At 31.7% G+C, this 9403-nt stretch overlaps 1 long non-coding RNA gene across 2 annotated transcripts; it reads left to right on the forward strand.

Annotated features, from left to right (window-relative positions):
* Positions 1–244: 244 nt before the first annotated feature.
* On the forward strand, positions 245–9366 carry LOC143061535 (uncharacterized). 2 transcript variants are annotated; one of them, XR_012974446.1, is made up of 9 exons: positions 245–903; positions 1644–1712; positions 2476–3098; positions 3839–3907; positions 4671–5293; positions 6034–6102; positions 6866–7488; positions 8229–8297; positions 9061–9366. It is a non-coding gene; the product is annotated as an uncharacterized LOC143061535 (long non-coding RNA). The 2 variants fall into 2 exon arrangements; XR_012974447.1 differs by lacking the exon at positions 245–903 and adding an exon at positions 958–1132.
* Positions 9367–9403: the final 37 nt, after the last annotated feature.

Below are 9403 nucleotides of genomic sequence, written 5' to 3' on the forward strand. Positions count from 1 at the left end.
AGAATAGTTATTTTGGTGGGTTTTTTTTTATGAAATCTACATTTTTGCATAATTTCTCTGTCAAAATGCACTTTAAGACACAGGAAAATGTTATGGAATGCTTTAACAGGGTCTGTATATTGTAATTTAAGGTTATCATCAGAAGTTTTGTCCTTGTTTTGACTAGTAAAGGTATACTGGAAGAAATTAATTATACATACACGTTGTATTAAGAATAAATGAATATAGCGATAAAAGTGTCATTGCCATATAGTGCTGAAACGACTTTATTTTTTTTCAGAAATGGACAAAAATACACAGATTTATTCAGAATGTCATACCGATGAAGATCACCTAAAAATATTTGGAAAAATCAGAACTATGGATTTCAATATGGGACAATACCCCTAATGCGCCTTGAAATGAGGAACACAAAAGTCACGTGTAAACAAAAAATCTCTGTGTAGTGATATTTGACACATTTCTATGATAAACAAATGACTGAGCTGAACCATTAGTGTTAATTTAGAAAGTAGGGGAACACAGAATAAATGTGTAAAAACCATGGAGCTATTAAATGTGTTCAAAGTATTAAAATTTCAAAGAACTTATTGTGTTAAAAATGGGATTTTTTACCATGAGGAGCCACATCGCAAAAGGATTCTCGGGGTTTGCTAAATTACGGAAAAATGAATCACACTTCGTACCCCGAAAATTTAACCACATATGTAAAAATGTCTCAGCTTCGAAACAAGCCATCATACATATACAAGTTTACGATATGGGCTGAGCAACAGAAGAAAACGTTACCATTACGGCCTATGGAGAAACAATTGCGCATATTGCCCCATCTTCTAAGACAAGATCCAGAGATATCTTAAGATAATTTCACCTTGTACACCACAGAAAATTGTGAAAATGATGGTTAGTAGTTTTTTATTTATACCTAGTTATCATAAATGATTAAAGATAAATATTATTGATAAAGAACAGCAAAAATTCAATGAATTTTTCGCTTTTAAAATCGTTACTGGCACGGGGCTGAACACTTTTTTTAGGCACAATCATAACTTTGTTTACCCCGAGAGATCCGAAAGGAATTGTTTATTCAATTGAAAAAGGCAGGAAAACTTACATGTAATATGAATTAATTGTAAGTAAACATGACACAATATAGTCTTTGTTATGTAATTATCACTCTGGTCTGCAGGAATAGCTGATAATCAAGGGAGATAACACACTTCACACGAGTAAAGTGAGATACATCATCACATGCTTTTATACAATGATTTGACCCTGGTCAGTAGATATCATATGCAAATAAACAGAAAAAAAACCTTGTACATGTATTAAGAAAATCATGTATTACTATTGTTAATGCACACGAGCAAACACAAGATATTGTCATTTCTCAGTGAAAAAGGGGGAGGGCCAATCCTCTTGAAAACAATATTGCTATTCAACTACATGTATTAAGCTAGTTAGATACTACCCATTGCTTCTAATATAAACAGTTTAAATGAAGGTGGCTAAGCCACAAGGGAGAGGCATTTTTCTTTCTTTGTGATGAAACTTTCAAGTATTAGATTTTTCTCTCTCGATAATACTTATGTACTTAAATTAAATGATAACACAGCCTGAGTAAAATTTTTGTCTTATTTCAGTTCCAGACATATCATTACTATTAAACATGAGATGGCAAACTAAAGGTTTTAAAAAGTCCTGAATAACTGGTAAGCATTTTGATTTATTAGGTAAGCTCTAAATTATTTATTTATGGTATTTGTGCAAATGAAATTACAGTCGGTATGTTATAAATATGCTTATATGAAAACTGTTGCTATGGTCTTGCTATTAAATGAAAAGGCTTGGTTACTGATCTTTTCGACTCAACATTTCGAGTTAAATCTTGCGGCAACTGATTCTCATGTAACACTGCAAACTCTATTTAGCACTATTTTGATCTGTCGTTATTTAATGACGCCATAATACGTGTGATGTCACAATGTTTCCTATAATACCTCATGTGGATTTCTCACTGAGAAAGGGTTTTCACTAAAATACATGTAAAAAGCCTTTTTTTCTTAAATAGAATTATGTGAATGGACAAGTTTTGAAAATTTGCACTTCATTGCACTCTAATTACATAATAAGAATGACTTTCCCAGTAGTTTTGAGGGGTTTTCATAGTATTATATACCAGATGTCTACTAGTAAGAATAGTTATTTTGGTGGGTTTTTTTTTATGAAATCTACATTTTTGCATAATTTCTCTGTCAAAATGCACTTTAAGACACAGGAAAATGTTATGGAATGCTTTAACAGGGTCTGTATATTGTAATTTAAGGTTATCATCAGAAGTTTTGTCCTTGTTTTGACTAGTAAAGGTATACTGGAAGAAATTAATTATACATACACGTTGTATTAAGAATAAATGAATATAGCGATAAAAGTGTCATTGCCATATAGTGCTGAAACGACTTTATTTTTTTTCAGAAATGGACAAAAATACACAGATTTATTCAGAATGTCATACCGATGAAGATCACCTAAAAATATTTGGAAAAATCAGAACTATGGATTTCAATATGGGACAATACCCCTAATGCGCCTTGAAATGAGGAACACAAAAGTCACGTGTAAACAAAAAATCTCTGTGTAGTGATATTTGACACATTTCTATGATAAACAAATGACTGAGCTGAACCATTAGTGTTAATTTAGAAAGTAGGGGAACACAGAATAAATGTGTAAAAACCATGGAGCTATTAAATGTGTTCAAAGTATTAAAATTTCAAAGAACTTATTGTGTTAAAAATGGGATTTTTTACCATGAGGAGCCACATCGCAAAAGGATTCTCGGGGTTTGCTAAATTACGGAAAAATGAATCACACTTCGTACCCCGAAAATTTAACCACATATGTAAAAATGTCTCAGCTTCGAAACAAGCCATCATACATATACAAGTTTACGATATGGGCTGAGCAACAGAAGAAAACGTTACCATTACGGCCTATGGAGAAACAATTGCGCATATTGCCCCATCTTCTAAGACAAGATCCAGAGATATCTTAAGATAATTTCACCTTGTACACCACAGAAAATTGTGAAAATGATGGTTAGTAGTTTTTTATTTATACCTAGTTATCATAAATGATTAAAGATAAATATTATTGATAAAGAACAGCAAAAATTCAATGAATTTTTCGCTTTTAAAATCGTTACTGGCACGGGGCTGAACACTTTTTTTAGGCACAATCATAACTTTGTTTACCCCGAGAGATCCGAAAGGAATTGTTTATTCAATTGAAAAAGGCAGGAAAACTTACATGTAATATGAATTAATTGTAAGTAAACATGACACAATATAGTCTTTGTTATGTAATTATCACTCTGGTCTGCAGGAATAGCTGATAATCAAGGGAGATAACACACTTCACACGAGTAAAGTGAGATACATCATCACATGCTTTTATACAATGATTTGACCCTGGTCAGTAGATATCATATGCAAATAAACAGAAAAAAAACCTTGTACATGTATTAAGAAAATCATGTATTACTATTGTTAATGCACACGAGCAAACACAAGATATTGTCATTTCTCAGTGAAAAAGGGGGAGGGCCAATCCTCTTGAAAACAATATTGCTATTCAACTACATGTATTAAGCTAGTTAGATACTACCCATTGCTTCTAATATAAACAGTTTAAATGAAGGTGGCTAAGCCACAAGGGAGAGGCATTTTTCTTTCTTTGTGATGAAACTTTCAAGTATTAGATTTTTCTCTCTCGATAATACTTATGTACTTAAATTAAATGATAACACAGCCTGAGTAAAATTTTTGTCTTATTTCAGTTCCAGACATATCATTACTATTAAACATGAGATGGCAAACTAAAGGTTTTAAAAAGTCCTGAATAACTGGTAAGCATTTTGATTTATTAGGTAAGCTCTAAATTATTTATTTATGGTATTTGTGCAAATGAAATTACAGTCGGTATGTTATAAATATGCTTATATGAAAACTGTTGCTATGGTCTTGCTATTAAATGAAAAGGCTTGGTTACTGATCTTTTCGACTCAACATTTCGAGTTAAATCTTGCGGCAACTGATTCTCATGTAACACTGCAAACTCTATTTAGCACTATTTTGATCTGTCGTTATTTAATGACGCCATAATACGTGTGATGTCACAATGTTTCCTATAATACCTCATGTGGATTTCTCACTGAGAAAGGGTTTTCACTAAAATACATGTAAAAAGCCTTTTTTTCTTAAATAGAATTATGTGAATGGACAAGTTTTGAAAATTTGCACTTCATTGCACTCTAATTACATAATAAGAATGACTTTCCCAGTAGTTTTGAGGGGTTTTCATAGTATTATATACCAGATGTCTACTAGTAAGAATAGTTATTTTGGTGGGTTTTTTTTTATGAAATCTACATTTTTGCATAATTTCTCTGTCAAAATGCACTTTAAGACACAGGAAAATGTTATGGAATGCTTTAACAGGGTCTGTATATTGTAATTTAAGGTTATCATCAGAAGTTTTGTCCTTGTTTTGACTAGTAAAGGTATACTGGAAGAAATTAATTATACATACACGTTGTATTAAGAATAAATGAATATAGCGATAAAAGTGTCATTGCCATATAGTGCTGAAACGACTTTATTTTTTTTCAGAAATGGACAAAAATACACAGATTTATTCAGAATGTCATACCGATGAAGATCACCTAAAAATATTTGGAAAAATCAGAACTATGGATTTCAATATGGGACAATACCCCTAATGCGCCTTGAAATGAGGAACACAAAAGTCACGTGTAAACAAAAAATCTCTGTGTAGTGATATTTGACACATTTCTATGATAAACAAATGACTGAGCTGAACCATTAGTGTTAATTTAGAAAGTAGGGGAACACAGAATAAATGTGTAAAAACCATGGAGCTATTAAATGTGTTCAAAGTATTAAAATTTCAAAGAACTTATTGTGTTAAAAATGGGATTTTTTACCATGAGGAGCCACATCGCAAAAGGATTCTCGGGGTTTGCTAAATTACGGAAAAATGAATCACACTTCGTACCCCGAAAATTTAACCACATATGTAAAAATGTCTCAGCTTCGAAACAAGCCATCATACATATACAAGTTTACGATATGGGCTGAGCAACAGAAGAAAACGTTACCATTACGGCCTATGGAGAAACAATTGCGCATATTGCCCCATCTTCTAAGACAAGATCCAGAGATATCTTAAGATAATTTCACCTTGTACACCACAGAAAATTGTGAAAATGATGGTTAGTAGTTTTTTATTTATACCTAGTTATCATAAATGATTAAAGATAAATATTATTGATAAAGAACAGCAAAAATTCAATGAATTTTTCGCTTTTAAAATCGTTACTGGCACGGGGCTGAACACTTTTTTTAGGCACAATCATAACTTTGTTTACCCCGAGAGATCCGAAAGGAATTGTTTATTCAATTGAAAAAGGCAGGAAAACTTACATGTAATATGAATTAATTGTAAGTAAACATGACACAATATAGTCTTTGTTATGTAATTATCACTCTGGTCTGCAGGAATAGCTGATAATCAAGGGAGATAACACACTTCACACGAGTAAAGTGAGATACATCATCACATGCTTTTATACAATGATTTGACCCTGGTCAGTAGATATCATATGCAAATAAACAGAAAAAAAACCTTGTACATGTATTAAGAAAATCATGTATTACTATTGTTAATGCACACGAGCAAACACAAGATATTGTCATTTCTCAGTGAAAAAGGGGGAGGGCCAATCCTCTTGAAAACAATATTGCTATTCAACTACATGTATTAAGCTAGTTAGATACTACCCATTGCTTCTAATATAAACAGTTTAAATGAAGGTGGCTAAGCCACAAGGGAGAGGCATTTTTCTTTCTTTGTGATGAAACTTTCAAGTATTAGATTTTTCTCTCTCGATAATACTTATGTACTTAAATTAAATGATAACACAGCCTGAGTAAAATTTTTGTCTTATTTCAGTTCCAGACATATCATTACTATTAAACATGAGATGGCAAACTAAAGGTTTTAAAAAGTCCTGAATAACTGGTAAGCATTTTGATTTATTAGGTAAGCTCTAAATTATTTATTTATGGTATTTGTGCAAATGAAATTACAGTCGGTATGTTATAAATATGCTTATATGAAAACTGTTGCTATGGTCTTGCTATTAAATGAAAAGGCTTGGTTACTGATCTTTTCGACTCAACATTTCGAGTTAAATCTTGCGGCAACTGATTCTCATGTAACACTGCAAACTCTATTTAGCACTATTTTGATCTGTCGTTATTTAATGACGCCATAATACGTGTGATGTCACAATGTTTCCTATAATACCTCATGTGGATTTCTCACTGAGAAAGGGTTTTCACTAAAATACATGTAAAAAGCCTTTTTTTCTTAAATAGAATTATGTGAATGGACAAGTTTTGAAAATTTGCACTTCATTGCACTCTAATTACATAATAAGAATGACTTTCCCAGTAGTTTTGAGGGGTTTTCATAGTATTATATACCAGATGTCTACTAGTAAGAATAGTTATTTTGGTGGGTTTTTTTTTATGAAATCTACATTTTTGCATAATTTCTCTGTCAAAATGCACTTTAAGACACAGGAAAATGTTATGGAATGCTTTAACAGGGTCTGTATATTGTAATTTAAGGTTATCATCAGAAGTTTTGTCCTTGTTTTGACTAGTAAAGGTATACTGGAAGAAATTAATTATACATACACGTTGTATTAAGAATAAATGAATATAGCGATAAAAGTGTCATTGCCATATAGTGCTGAAACGACTTTATTTTTTTTCAGAAATGGACAAAAATACACAGATTTATTCAGAATGTCATACCGATGAAGATCACCTAAAAATATTTGGAAAAATCAGAACTATGGATTTCAATATGGGACAATACCCCTAATGCGCCTTGAAATGAGGAACACAAAAGTCACGTGTAAACAAAAAATCTCTGTGTAGTGATATTTGACACATTTCTATGATAAACAAATGACTGAGCTGAACCATTAGTGTTAATTTAGAAAGTAGGGGAACACAGAATAAATGTGTAAAAACCATGGAGCTATTAAATGTGTTCAAAGTATTAAAATTTCAAAGAACTTATTGTGTTAAAAATGGGATTTTTTACCATGAGGAGCCACATCGCAAAAGGATTCTCGGGGTTTGCTAAATTACGGAAAAATGAATCACACTTCGTACCCCGAAAATTTAACCACATATGTAAAAATGTCTCAGCTTCGAAACAAGCCATCATACATATACAAGTTTACGATATGGGCTGAGCAACAGAAGAAAACGTTACCATTACGGCCTATGGAGAAACAATTGCGCATATTGCCCCATCTTCTAAGACAAGATCCAGAGATATCTTAAGATAATTTCACCTTGTACACCACAGAAAATTGTGAAAATGATGGTTAGTAGTTTTTTATTTATACCTAGTTATCATAAATGATTAAAGATAAATATTATTGATAAAGAACAGCAAAAATTCAATGAATTTTTCGCTTTTAAAATCGTTACTGGCACGGGGCTGAACACTTTTTTTAGGCACAATCATAACTTTGTTTACCCCGAGAGATCCGAAAGGAATTGTTTATTCAATTGAAAAAGGCAGGAAAACTTACATGTAATATGAATTAATTGTAAGTAAACATGACACAATATAGTCTTTGTTATGTAATTATCACTCTGGTCTGCAGGAATAGCTGATAATCAAGGGAGATAACACACTTCACACGAGTAAAGTGAGATACATCATCACATGCTTTTATACAATGATTTGACCCTGGTCAGTAGATATCATATGCAAATAAACAGAAAAAAAACCTTGTACATGTATTAAGAAAATCATGTATTACTATTGTTAATGCACACGAGCAAACACAAGATATTGTCATTTCTCAGTGAAAAAGGGGGAGGGCCAATCCTCTTGAAAACAATATTGCTATTCAACTACATGTATTAAGCTAGTTAGATACTACCCATTGCTTCTAATATAAACAGTTTAAATGAAGGTGGCTAAGCCACAAGGGAGAGGCATTTTTCTTTCTTTGTGATGAAACTTTCAAGTATTAGATTTTTCTCTCTCGATAATACTTATGTACTTAAATTAAATGATAACACAGCCTGAGTAAAATTTTTGTCTTATTTCAGTTCCAGACATATCATTACTATTAAACATGAGATGGCAAACTAAAGGTTTTAAAAAGTCCTGAATAACTGGTAAGCATTTTGATTTATTAGGTAAGCTCTAAATTATTTATTTATGGTATTTGTGCAAATGAAATTACAGTCGGTATGTTATAAATATGCTTATATGAAAACTGTTGCTATGGTCTTGCTATTAAATGAAAAGGCTTGGTTACTGATCTTTTCGACTCAACATTTCGAGTTAAATCTTGCGGCAACTGATTCTCATGTAACACTGCAAACTCTATTTAGCACTATTTTGATCTGTCGTTATTTAATGACGCCATAATACGTGTGATGTCACAATGTTTCCTATAATACCTCATGTGGATTTCTCACTGAGAAAGGGTTTTCACTAAAATACATGTAAAAAGCCTTTTTTTCTTAAATAGAATTATGTGAATGGACAAGTTTTGAAAATTTGCACTTCATTGCACTCTAATTACATAATAAGAATGACTTTCCCAGTAGTTTTGAGGGGTTTTCATAGTATTATATACCAGATGTCTACTAGTAAGAATAGTTATTTTGGTGGGTTTTTTTTTATGAAATCTACATTTTTGCATAATTTCTCTGTCAAAATGCACTTTAAGACACAGGAAAATGTTATGGAATGCTTTAACAGGGTCTGTATATTGTAATTTAAGGTTATCATCAGAAGTTTTGTCCTTGTTTTGACTAGTAAAGGTATACTGGAAGAAATTAATTATACATACACGTTGTATTAAGAATAAATGAATATAGCGATAAAAGTGTCATTGCCATATAGTGCTGAAACGACTTTATTTTTTTTCAGAAATGGACAAAAATACACAGATTTATTCAGAATGTCATACCGATGAAGATCACCTAAAAATATTTGGAAAAATCAGAACTATGGATTTCAATATGGGACAATACCCCTAATGCGCCTTGAAATGAGGAACACAAAAGTCACGTGTAAACAAAAAATCTCTGTGTAGTGATATTTGACACATTTCTATGATAAACAAATGACTGAGCTGAACCATTAGTGTTAATTTAGAAAGTAGGGGAACACAGAATAAATGTGTAAAAACCATGGAGCTATTAAATGTGTTCAAAGTATTAAAATTTCAAAGAACTTATTGTGTTAAAAATGGGATTTTTTACCATGAGGA

This window comes from Mytilus galloprovincialis, unplaced genomic scaffold, assembly GCF_965363235.1.
Source record: "Mytilus galloprovincialis unplaced genomic scaffold, xbMytGall1.hap1.1 HAP1_SCAFFOLD_386, whole genome shotgun sequence".
In the NCBI taxonomy this organism is placed as follows: Eukaryota; Metazoa; Mollusca; class Bivalvia; order Mytilida; family Mytilidae; genus Mytilus; species Mytilus galloprovincialis.